The sequence below is a fragment of the Acipenser ruthenus genome, chromosome 27 (genome assembly GCF_902713425.1).
Source record: "Acipenser ruthenus chromosome 27, fAciRut3.2 maternal haplotype, whole genome shotgun sequence".
In the NCBI taxonomy this organism is placed as follows: Eukaryota; Metazoa; Chordata; class Actinopteri; order Acipenseriformes; family Acipenseridae; genus Acipenser; species Acipenser ruthenus.
The window spans coordinates 15633315-15646087 of NC_081215.1; the positions used below are offsets into that span (position 1 = coordinate 15633315).

At 38.0% G+C, this 12773-nt stretch overlaps 1 protein-coding gene across 3 annotated transcripts in view; it reads left to right on the forward strand.

Moving 5' to 3' along the window:
* The first annotated feature begins 785 nt into the window (after positions 1-785).
* The window catches only part of LOC117432010 (ras association domain-containing protein 8-like), a 51940-nt gene continuing 39952 nt past the window's right edge, over positions 786-12773 (forward strand). For 2 of the 3 annotated variants that reach the window (XM_034904739.2, XM_034053377.3), the window contains exons 1-2: positions 786-912; positions 12450-12549. The gene's annotated coding sequence lies outside the window, so the exon portion shown is untranslated. The remainder of the gene's footprint in view (positions 913-12449; positions 12550-12773) is intronic. The other variant, XM_034053379.3, reaches the window with a different exon arrangement.

Sequence of the window (12773 nt, forward strand, 5' to 3'; positions counted from 1 at the left end):
CATATTATCAGTTAAGTAGTATGATAACCATTGGAGGAGCCTGGGTGCAGGCTGTGTGTTAGTGGCTATAAATATCAAATGAAAAGGCGACTCCTTTGTAGTTCTCTGTACTGCAGAGGGCTACCCAGTCCGTATGACGACATTGTAAACTATGAAGATTTCTAGTGAATAAAAACTACTCGTAAGACTCGTTGCAAACTTTCTTCTCAACCACACCCTACAAATACAAATAAAGTTGCATTTACAGACAGGCGCAATATGCAATTGTTCCCTCCAAGCAAATACACATCACAACGAAAACAGCTCAAATTCATAGTACCTCCCTGCGGATTTTAATAATCGCAGTACAACAATTTGACAAAATCTACTATACCACAGTTATTAATAACGTACTGAAGTGCCCATTTACAATTAGAGATCACAGATTTGTTTTTGTTTTAACCATACTTTTAGTTTATAAGTAAAATATTTAAATGCATGAGTACCTTTAATGTTATTATAATCTGAACAGAGTTTTATACATTTTATAAATATGGGGTCTAATGCGTTCATTTTTTTACCATTATTACCAGACACAACGTATGAAACATCTTTTCTGAGGGCGGCGGGGAGCAGTGAATAGCGTTTGTCCCTTGGAGGACAATGAGAGGCTGCTGAGCTTCTCCCTTGTGAATTACCATACTTTCTTTCCAGAACAACACAGTGCTGTCACATGACTTCAAAACAGAGCACAATTGAGGGCGTTTTCATTGGCTGACCTTCGTATTCAAAGCATCCGTATCCATGGCAACAGAAAGAGTCCCCTCATTATTTCTACGGGAACGTGTCATACTGGCTCACATCTACAGGGAGAGCTTCAGGTGGAGGATTTGGAGAAGCGGTTCTTTATGTGATTTACAGTAGCACTAAGAGGTGAGTGCAAGATTGCTTTCTTTTGCAGCGCTTTGTTTTGTAAACTGTAGAAGAGTTATGTTATTTTGTTGTGGAGTGTTCGCATGACAATTATAGAGAATAAGGCTTTTCATAAACTTGATATTTCATTTCGATTATTGTAGTACCAGATTTGTATTAGTTCTTATATAGCAAAGTATTGGACTATGAAAACCGTACAATAAAGATGGCATGAAGAAAATATGAATATATGAATATCTGTGTATAGCTCTAATTCACTGGCATTCAGAATTAGGCTTTTTGCTAAAGTCTGGAGACCTGTAGTGTATGTTGAATGCACGAGAGAGAGAGAGAGAGAGAGAGAGAGAGAGAGAGAGAGAGAGAGAGAGAGAGAGAGAGAGAGAGAGAGAGAGAGAGAGAGAGAGAGAGAGAGAGAGAGAGAGAGAGAGAGAGAGAGAGAGAGAGAGAGAGAGAGAGAGAGAGAGAGAGAGAACAGGTCACACCACAATCCCATCACAGGGCTGCAACTGACTAAAGTCTGGAGACCTGTAGTGTATGTTGAATGCACGAGAGAGAGAGAGAGAGAGAGAGAGAGAGAGAGAGAGAGAGAGAGAGAGAGAGAGAACAGGTCACACCACAATCCCATCACAGGGCTGCAACTGAGAGTGAGGGAGAGGGATTGAGGGTGGGAATAGTATGGAAGGAGAGAAAGGGAGGGTGAAAGAGAGAAGGGATGATGGTGAGGGAGAGCAGGAAGGAAGAAGAGAGGGAGAAAGGGAGGGTGAAAAGTTAGAGAGGGAAGGTGAAAGATAAGGAGAGAGGGAAATGTTTAGTAATGTTTAGCCAGTTAATTGTTGTATTGTTATAAATTGCTTTGGCAATACTTGTAATATAGGGTCTAGTCATGCCAATAAAGCACATTTGAATTGAATTGAGAGAGAGAGAGAGAGATATCTAAAATGTACATTTCATTTGTAATACTGATAGTACACAGTAAACCACGTCTTATTACTAACATATTCATATTACATGATTTAGTTTAGATTTCATATGATCCGTTGCAAAGAAACGGAACGTGATGGCCATTCATGAGCTATTTTGTGTTTTGATATCTTATACGTTTTTAATGTCTAAAATGTACATTTAATTTGTAATACCGAAAGGTCAATAGATGAATAGCTTAAAGGGTACATAACAACCTTTTTATTTTATTGTGTTACATGTTCCCATGTGTTGGTACAACTGTTTACGTAAGGTGTGTGTATTTATTAATTTTTTTTTACATTTTGATCACTTTTTAAAACTTTTAAATAGCATTCCCTGCCTCAAGATGGCTTCCCATGTACCCGCATGGACCTATCAGAACTACATTTCCCATCATCCTCCTGTTCACTGATAAATCCATCTCAGTTACAAATGTGAGCAGGAGGATGATGGGAAATGTAGTTTTGAAAGGTACATGCAGGTACATGGAAAGCAATCTTGAGGCAGGGAATGCAATTTAAAAGTGGTCAAAATGTAATAAAAAACCTTTAAGGGGGCCCTGCGCTCAACTGGACTGCCGTGAGATTTAATATGCAGGGGGTTCTGGAACTTTTACCCATTTCTAGATATTGTGGTCATATGGCAACAGTTTAATCATCACCACTCAGTATGATTAACCAACGTTTGATGTATGTTAGTGTTTAATTAGTGTCTTTTAATAAGGCATTGTGAGTTGAAGTGGCTTTCTCTATTAGACCTCTCTTCTAGGTTGTCTGTTCATAAGAAAGCAGAGAGCCACTTCCACCTGTTACTGATTGCAATCAATCATTGAGTGGTCCCCGATAATGAGTACTGTAGGTGTAATTCAGGGCCGATTCAATCCTGGCACCTCAATACAGGCTTATTGGCTCACTCCCTCCTGCAGGTCGGCTCAGAGATGGTGGAGCTGCTAACCCCTTAGGAGTTATTGACACTCATTTGAGTTAAAAATCAATACGTTTGGGGAGAGATCTGGCTGGTGCAAAGCCCAATACAGGGTTTTCTAATGTATCACATACTGTCAATTGTACAGTGAAGTAGGTACATTTGACTGTCCAATACAAACAGATATTAGGAATTGAAATCTATTTAATAAACAGGGTCCAAGGCAGTGGATTATGAGGAGGTAGAGCCTCATATAATCCAGATCGAATAACATCCACTGACCTGACCTTCAGTTCTCCAGAGTGTTGTGGAGAATTTGGCCAGTGAGGCAACATAATTGGACATTGTAAATTGGGAGAAAATATAGAGTAAAATAATTGAGGACTAAGTGAGAGTAAAATAATTGAGGCTGGTTTGTTTTTACAGTGCTTGAAAAATGATCTTATCTAGTACTCTCCTCACACGTTCCCCCTCGCACAATATCATGGTGGTTTATCTTTTTCAGATCAACAAAAGTCTGTCCCTGTTATAAAACGCATTGTTAAAAATGAAACTGCAATAAAAGAAAATCTATTCTTCTCCACATTGCTGTTTTTTTTCACACAGACAGTATTATTCTTAATGTCTTGTAGATATGTTCAATTGGTTAAAAGATATTATTCTATAATAAAATAATCAAGTAAAATATGCAGCTGTGCAAAGGTCACATGTTAAAAACTACAGAGAGCTGGTAGTAGGTACTTGGTTAGCAGTTTTGAAGACTTTACAAAATACCTTATCCATCTATTTTTGTCTTGGCTAAATATGATCTACAAATATACACAACAAATATATGGAAGAATGCTTTTATTAAATGTAAAATAAATATCCAAACAGTGTAAACTCACCAATTGTACATTCAATACAGAATCAGCTGCCTCTAAATCCAAAATAATGTTCTCCAAAGTGACCTACAGTAAAACGTAATTACTTTAGACTGTTCCTTGTGAAATAATTTGTGCAGTCCTGGATACAAAAGCATCTACCAAACACTGCGATACATGTGATGGTCTTGATGAGCTGCTTGTATGATGAATAATAATATCAAATGATCATTTAATGGGTGATGTAAGGACACACACAAAGTGATTTGCTATCAAATTTGCACTTTGCCATCATTAATCCATTAAAATGTTATTGAAATGCATTCAAATGAAGAAAAGAGCATGGAATTGGGCAGGATCTGGATATTAAACAGGCGCAAACATTATAATGTAATGTGAGGATTTTGCCTTCTACACAGGCAGTTGCTGACTCTCCAAAAACTTTACACCTTTTCTTACAAGGTGCAAACCATTGTAGAAGCGAGTAACTAAGAGCTGTATAAAAACACACACCTGCAGAGACCTGTCATTGGCTTCAGGATGGCTGCTGTGGTACACTTCCTGATGCGATGACACTTGGCTCATGTTGAGGAGAGGCAGGAACATGTTCGGAGGAGAAGGGCAAGACGAAGAAGATCCCGCATATTCAATCCCACGGTCACTTTGTTTGGGCTATCGGAGGGTGCGGTGCTAAAGCATTATCGTCTCACTCCGCAGGTCATTGTAGACCTAATAGCTGAACTGAGGGATGAGCTAGACTCCAGCGTCAATCTAGGGATCGCTATCCCTGTGAAAGTGCTGTGTTCTCTGTACTACTTAGCCTCTGGTTCCTTTCAGACCACAATTGGAATGTCATATTTCTGGATGTCCTGCTGAAAATGACAGATCAATACATATCATTTCCTAAGGATACTCACAACTGATATTGGCTGAAGCTTTTCCAAAAAACTGTGTTTCATGCTGAGGGACCTCAGCCATAAGGACTCTCAGCTCCATCTCAGAAAACCTTTTTTTTCTGTGCGCCAAGAGAGACTTTGCTGCCCTTCCTCGACTTTTTTCTTTGCAAATGCGGCCACTAAGTAGACCGATGCGCTCGTTGAGACCCTCATTATCACCCTCATTATCATAATTGCGGATCATTATTTGTGCGTGTTGATCATTGCTCTTAAGCTTACATAGGCTGCAATGCAATTTTAATTATGCACCCAAAATTATTTGCACTGCGCCTATACTTATATCACCCCCTTAATGAGATACAGTAGGAAGAGTATGTATTCATACAGATGATTGTACCATTTGGTGAACTACGATTACGATACAATGTAAAGAAAATAGCTTGAATCACACTATTAATTGTTCACCTCTACAAACAGACCTCTTTCAAAGTTGCAGCTTTCCTATCCCATTGTTACTGAAACTGACTGGAGATGCAGTATATGTCCACAAATCTGTTGTAAAAAGGCTTGCATATTAATTGCCAACATAGTGTGGGTTCCAAAGACTTTATTGGGAGAGCACACCGTATTGGAAGATGTACAGAGCAGAAAGGCATAGGCAGCATACGGCAGGTATTCACTTGGTTACAAGCGCTTACATTATTTCAAACCTAGAAATACTGAAACACAATTCATTCAATGATCAACTTTCAGTAGAAGTCTTTTTTAATGTCTTTAAAAGATGGATAATTCAGACCTCTTATTTAAGTGACCATGAACATTGTCTAACTGATACAAGTGACTTATTTTCTGTCCTACGTTAAACAATCTGCATGAAAAAAGAAGTGCCAATAAATTGCACATTCCATAAAACAGAGTCAGACCTGCTGTGTGAAAGATGAAGCACAATGTACTTTAAATCCCAGAGTAATCCACCAAGGCAAGTCCTTTGTACTTCTGCAGGATGGTCTAATGAATAAGAAACTGTAGAACAATTGTGGCTGCATATCTACAGTGACGCCAGAGGGGCAAAGGGGGGTTGTTAAATCAAGCTGCAAGTTTCCTTTTCTTATTAACAGTCAGTATCTTAATTAATTCCTCCCCCAGACGCACAGTTTCTTGGTACAAGTAATTTAAGTGTATAGTTTTAAATTCCTCAGTGCAGAGGGAAACAATAGTCAGTTGAATGGGGTGTTTAGCATCATTCTTTCCATTTCAGAGTAATATTGAATTGAATTCCAAAGCTCAAAAGTTCACAAAATTCCTTTTCTGTGATGTCGAAACTGAGTGTTTTGACCTCCCAATTTATGATGAATATTTCTAGTGATGGGGATATATTGGCGGTGGTCACAGATTGCATTTTCTGTAAAACTTTAAAATGATGGCTTCAAATTCATATACATTACAATAAAATTTCATAGAATTGCTTTGTTGTTATTTTGTTATATCAGGGTTTGAAACTTGCACAAGCCCTGCACCCACTCCTGGGTTTTATGACTTCTCTTGTTTTGGGTATATTATTGAAATGACGAGGTGCCAGGAGTTTGAACTATCAGGCCCCTGGTAAATCTGCTCTGAACTGACTGCATTTATCACAGCTGAGTCTGTAGGTTTACGAATAGAAGTTGTTTATAGAGCGATAAACGAGGAACAGTTTGTATTTATTTCTTTATTTATTTATTTATGTATTAACATTTAGTAGTTGCCAATTGATTTGACCATGTTTTTCTCCCAATTTGAAATTATTCCAAAAAGGGAAAGCATCCTCTGAGAATGCTTTCTTATTTCTGGGAATTGATCTGAATTTACATATTTGTAGAAGTCTTGGAGTGGAACAGTGCAGTATTTTTCTTTTAAAACTGTGTCACACTGAAATTCAATCAACTGCATTAGCAGTTCATCTGATGCATCGTCGTCCACCTTGAAACAAAATGGGTGTGAAAATAAAGATACATTTTTTTTGCTGGCATGAAGACTTTGGAACTCCTACAATAGATCTTTGATGAATACAGTGTACTCAACTGCTTTTTCACTTGCAGTGTTGTCTGTACTGTTAACTTCTTTAAAGCTTGAAAAGTGAATTAGTGGTCTTTTCTTTTTTAACCCCAACACGCCCAGACTGCTCTAAAGTCGGTGCTTCAGCACCGAAGACGCAATCTCTCTTCTGGGATGTCTCATGGCAATAATAAGCAGTGGGACAATCAAACCAGTCTTTCTGAGCCTTGTATTTGAATAAGTCTAGGCACGAGGAACAAAAAAAATGTGTATCCCTACAGGCCAAATTTCATGATACACTTACCAAACGTCATACAGGAAACGCGTCTACCACCGCACTTTTTGAAGTTTAATAGTTGGACAAGATAAAAAAAAAAATAGTTGGACAAGATCGAGAGGATTGCGTACTTGACTGTACGCCTTTTATTTATTTATTATTTGTTTGTTTACAGTGGTGGCGACATTTATTGCATCACCCCATTATTTTTACGTTTACTGCTTTATCGCCATGTAGTTTTTTTATAGACCTTTTTCATTTTTGTTTTGGTATTGTTGATTTGTTTTTTGTGGTTTTATTGAATTCTAATTCTGTATGATTTTCTCTTCATACTGCAAAATTATTGAAAGTCAGGAAATATACAGTACATTATGTTTCTGTGCCAAAAATGAAATGTATTTATACTACAAACATTTTAAAAACCTGTTTGACACAGTTAATAAGTGATTTACCATACGTATTAGTGTTGTAAATCGAACCTTGATGTTGACATCGATTATCGTGCGAATTCTAACGACGAATTATCAATCATTATCGAGTTTAAATGCTTAAAAAAAAAGCCCAAACTTCCCTCACAGTAACAGTTTAAAGGCACAATAAGTCATCTTTTTATAGAGCATGGTATAAAAACGATTTCAGACAAATCCCGATGTTTTAAGACACGTTTGATAAATACATTGGCATTTAAATATAGCACTCGCCCATTTTCATATTCCTGCCGTCTCTAGCCTTTGCCTTGTTTTGTGTAAAATCTGACAAATTTCCAGTGTAAACATAACGGCAAATTAAGAAAAAAAAATCAGCGCCACTGTCCAAAGGAGAAAAAAAAAAAAAGGTTTGAAAACAAAATTAACATTATGGCATATTGACATGGAAATAATTCAATCTGTCTCTCTTTTTTTTTTTTAATTTGCTGTTGGTTACAACTTATGAATTACGTGGATCAGCTTCTTAATTTGCTGTTGGTTACAACTTAAGAATTACGTGGCCCAGCTTCTGCTAGCGGAAGCAGCAGTCCCTTCCAGTGTGCCGTGGCTGCAGAGATGCATTTCACTTTTTGCTGTCATATTTTAATCAGAACTTTACATGACTTTGCATAGCCACTTAAATTTGCATTATCTTCAGTGAATACAACTAAATCATTTTTCCAAACAGTACATTAGACGTAGCCTACCCTTTCCTGCAACGGAAACTGTCTATTTTGTGTACTTTCACCCTGCACTTAAATCCAGCACTGTACGGTGCCCGCATGTAGCACTAGCATATCCTGGCACATCTTCAGCGCAATGAGTAATTGTGTTTCGAGAAAGGCTGGTGTTGGAGAACAGATCTTTCTTTGCAAACAGTTTACCGCTCTTGCAAATGATCTCTGCAATGCCATAGCTCACACAGGTGATATTTTCTTGAATGTGAGAGCCTCTTGTAAGTACATTTTAAATGGATTTTCAGTTCCTTGGCATTCTCTTTCCATACAAGCCTGTATACTTGGAGTATGACGCTGCATGTTTGGTTTCATAATGTCGCCTCACTTTGTACTCCTTCATTACAGCAATGGCTTCTTGGCATAATAGACAAACAGCTCTTTCTTTAACTTCTGTGAAAAAAATATTTTCACGTCATATACCCTGGAGTTGCCTCTCCTGTACAAAATAATCTGTGACTTTTTAATTTTTATAACCACTAACATATTTTTTAATATACAGAAACTAAACTAATTGTATTTTTGAATCTGCAGTTTTTATAATGGATTTGCATGCCAAATTTAGCCTAAATGAACTGAAAATCAATGGACATCCTCTGTAACCGCTGTCTAGCGAATCGCTTCTTTGCACCTGGCGAACCTAAGTAGATATTGAGAAGCTACGGAACCCTAGAGGCCAGAGTTAACAGCCTGGACGTCTCTGTCTGGCCTGGCTCCTGATCAGGGGTTGCTTAGTATTCTGGGTGTAACATGGCATTCTTGAGATGAAGGAGCTGTTTTATGTAACCAACTTGTGGAACAGAGAAGAAGAAACTCTACATGTTGTCCTGGTGCCTTGCTTACTCTGTAAGGTCAAATGAATGCCATTGTTGCAAATCAGTGCCACCCAACAATGCTGCACATATATACTGATAGGGATGGCTACTTTCAAGATGACAATGCACCCATTCACCATGCCAGAAATGGTTTAAGGAATCTTCCCCCTCTATCCCCAGATCTAAATCCAACTGAGCATGCTTGGGATGAATTTGAACAATGCATTTCTCATCACAATCTTCTGTTTACCTCACTGCACCGATTGTGTGAAATAATAAGTGTAATATATTAACATCCCTCCAGACACCTTCCAGCACCTTGTGGAGTCAATGCCAAGGCCTGTCAAGACTGTGATCCGGGCAAACAGTGACCCAACCTGATATTAGGAACAGGTTCTAATAAAGCGGCAGTGTATAATAATCTGAAATTCTTCAACTGAATAATGATACTCTAGTAATGTGTGCATTTGTACTTTGTTTTACCTTGTTTAATGTGAATCACCTTCAGGAGGACCTGCAAATCTAAATCATTACAGTTGGGACGCCTCGGGAGAAGGAAAAATATCCTGAATCAGCGGCTGTCACAATTAAAGGAGAGGCCGTTGAGACGACTTTGTTTTTCTTTTCATTTTTTGTTCACATCAAGTTTTTTTTATTCCTAAACAAAATGAATCGCTGTTTTTTATTTCTACATGAAATGAAAAAGAATGAAATCACATCTTTTCACAAGACGAGGCACCTACGATGTTGACACAGCAACTTTCTTTGCAACAGCAGCCTGAGAAACTACATGAGACTCCTCCTCCTTCAAGAGTACAACATGGTTTGCACAATTTACACAAGTCACAGCATAATCACATCCTCACTGCACTGTGCTACGCGACCTGTCTTGCTCTGAAAAGCGATCTCTGTTCATCATTTGAAAATACTGTATCCCAATTAAACAAAGTGACGTCCCAATTAAACAACATAAATACCATTGGGAAGAATCGTCTCCCAGAGTTGTATCCCATTTAAGCAGAAATCCCAATTATCAGTATCCTGATTAGGTGGCGCCGACTGTATAAAATTTGCCAAGTAAAATCAAGAAGATGTAAAATGAGTACTGCCACATACAGTATGAAGCTGCTTAATTGCTATTTTTACATCTGTGCTCTGACTTGCATCTTGCTAAGATAAAATAATGAGTGTTTTTTTTTTCTTCATATTTTCCCAGCGAATCACGCAGAGGTCTTAATTGCTCTGTTAAACCACATCTATAGCGTGTAGCACAGCATTATGTTATTTTATTCTCTAGTTGTTAATATAGTTGACATCTCCCCATGGTGGGTAATTGTGCACCTGTAACCACATGTGACAATATTTTCAACAGGGGAATTACACATGACCTCCTCCTCTTTAAAAAAGAACACCCCAAACAAAAGCTACTGATACCCGTGCATATCTACACAAGAGACTGCACCCAGTGCTTCGGAAACACTTGGAAGACCCAGACATAACCCAGTGGTTTGTCAGCCAGACCGATAGCAACAGCTAACATTCTCTGAAAGTATTCACCTGGAGAAACTATGTTTTAATAAGCATAAGAAGCATGATTAAGAGAGCTTGTAAATGTTGTAATTAGTTTTTCCCTAGCTGTGTACCCTCCACTTGGTACAGCTGAGTTGAGAATTGGAAGACGTTACAGTATTTACCCAGCTGCTATAAAGCAACAGCGTGGGTTTACATAATTTAGATTCATGCAGGAATGTAGACAATAACCGATTAGATTTCACAGTAAGGGCATGCAGAAGTAATGATTAACTTCTCAGGGCCTTTTGGAAAAAAAATATTCCAGAAGCTGCCAATGTCCTTCCTCTTTAATATGCATACTTTTCACCAATAATGGTACATTGTTGTGCAGTGTGTCATCAGTTTTCTGTTGTTGTCCACACTGCATTGCACCATACATAACCATAACCAGTCAACTAAACCAAGTTAAAGTGATTGCAGCTCACAAAATAGTTACATTTACTCCTGGATGCACATCCATTCATTATATAGGTTTTGTAAAATGTGTATTATAAATACTCTATCCTGATTGGTCAAAACAGGTCGCCATGGGTCGGCACTTTTGAAAAAGGGGCAAATCACTTGTAGATATCCATACGCTACTAAAAATGCAGACATTTTGGAATTTATCGCAATAAACATGACTGACGAGATTTATGTAAATGTTGACCTTTTGGGAAACCGAAGTGTACCTGAGATATTGAATGAGTTTCTTTAATTAATCGAACCAACGATTAATTAAAGTAGTGAAAAAAAGCAAAAGTAAGTGTTCAAATAAATTACATAACTACAGAATTTCCCTATACCATTCTGAAAATAAATAGCTTGCAGAGACTGTGGTGGTTTAATGGATATTTTGTTGCCACTCCCCCGGTCTGTCCCTTCTCTGGTTGGTTGCATCTCCTGCCCTGCCTGCCTGCCTGCTGCCACTGGTCCCACCCCCTGTGCAGCTGTGTGTGATCTGATGCAGAATATTTAGTAATGCTTTGGGACAATTCCTACATAAATACTGTGAGGAACAGTATCTGATTGGTATGGATTTTTAGAGAGATGCTACCAGTAGCCATGGAAATTTGACTTTGATAACTTAGGGTTTTCAAAACAGTTCAAAGCATTTTCAAATCTATAAAACTCAATATTTATACACCAAAAACCATTGAAATGACAAGGGGAACTACTAGATTATCTAACTGTGGCATCAAACATGAGGAAATATTAATTTAACAAAGCTGTTTGTTGAGATTTAACAAAAGGGTTTTAGTGTACTATATACTTACCATCAAAATCCTGTAATAAACACAAAGCTAATGCTGACTGTACTGCATTTCAAATAAGATGTTAGCCCAGTCAATATTGTGGCATAGTTAAGATATAAGTAGCTTAATATTTGGTGGATTTGACATATCTTTTTGCTCACTGAAAAAAGTAACTGACATATCCCCCACCATAAAGTGTCAGCAGTTTAAAAAAGGAGCTCACTGTCCACTGCATACACGTGACATACAGACACGTTACCTCATAACCCACATTCTGTTACTCTCAATTACTAAAAACAGTGTTTGAATTAAATGATAGAAAACAAGCAAAGCACAAATGATCTTCCACACAAGAAAAGGCCAGTAATAATGCTCCAGCAATTGACCTTACGGATTCTGTGCCCTGTAGCTCTATACCCGTGAATGCAGACAAGCCTGGCTTTTTTGTTTAGTGGTGAAGATACTTGTTTGCTGTGTGCATTGTCACCGGTTCATGCCCAGCCTCCACCCTGTACAGTTAACACACCTTTACATTTGCAGCTAAGCAAGTATCAAAATGTGATTTTTAATTCAAATCAAACAACCATATTGTGACTAACTAGTAGCTCAATTCAAGTTCACCCAAAAGGTTTCTGGGCGCTTATGGAGAAAATATTGTATAAACTGCGAAAATGTAACAAAAAAGACCAAAATAGACCCATCACTTATATGATAAACAGTCCCTGAGCGTCTGTCACAGTTGTATGTTGTCTTGCAGCAGATCCTGTGAGCTGTCACATCGGAAACACCCCTGGATTGAGAGGTGCATGCTGAAGTGATCTTTCTGATCTAACCAGACAAGAGGACACAGTAAAGAGGTGAGTGCTGGGCTGCTAAACTGGCTGCCATTAAAATCCTCACATTCAATACACCTTAAAATACCTTCTATTAAATTAATCTTTGAGACGAAAAACATATTTTATAATAAATCTGGAGAGCTGTTTTTATCTATACAGGGACTGCTGCTAGCACTCCTACAGAAGGATACATATAAGATACATATAACACAACTTGGAGCATTGTTCCAAACACTTACATTTGA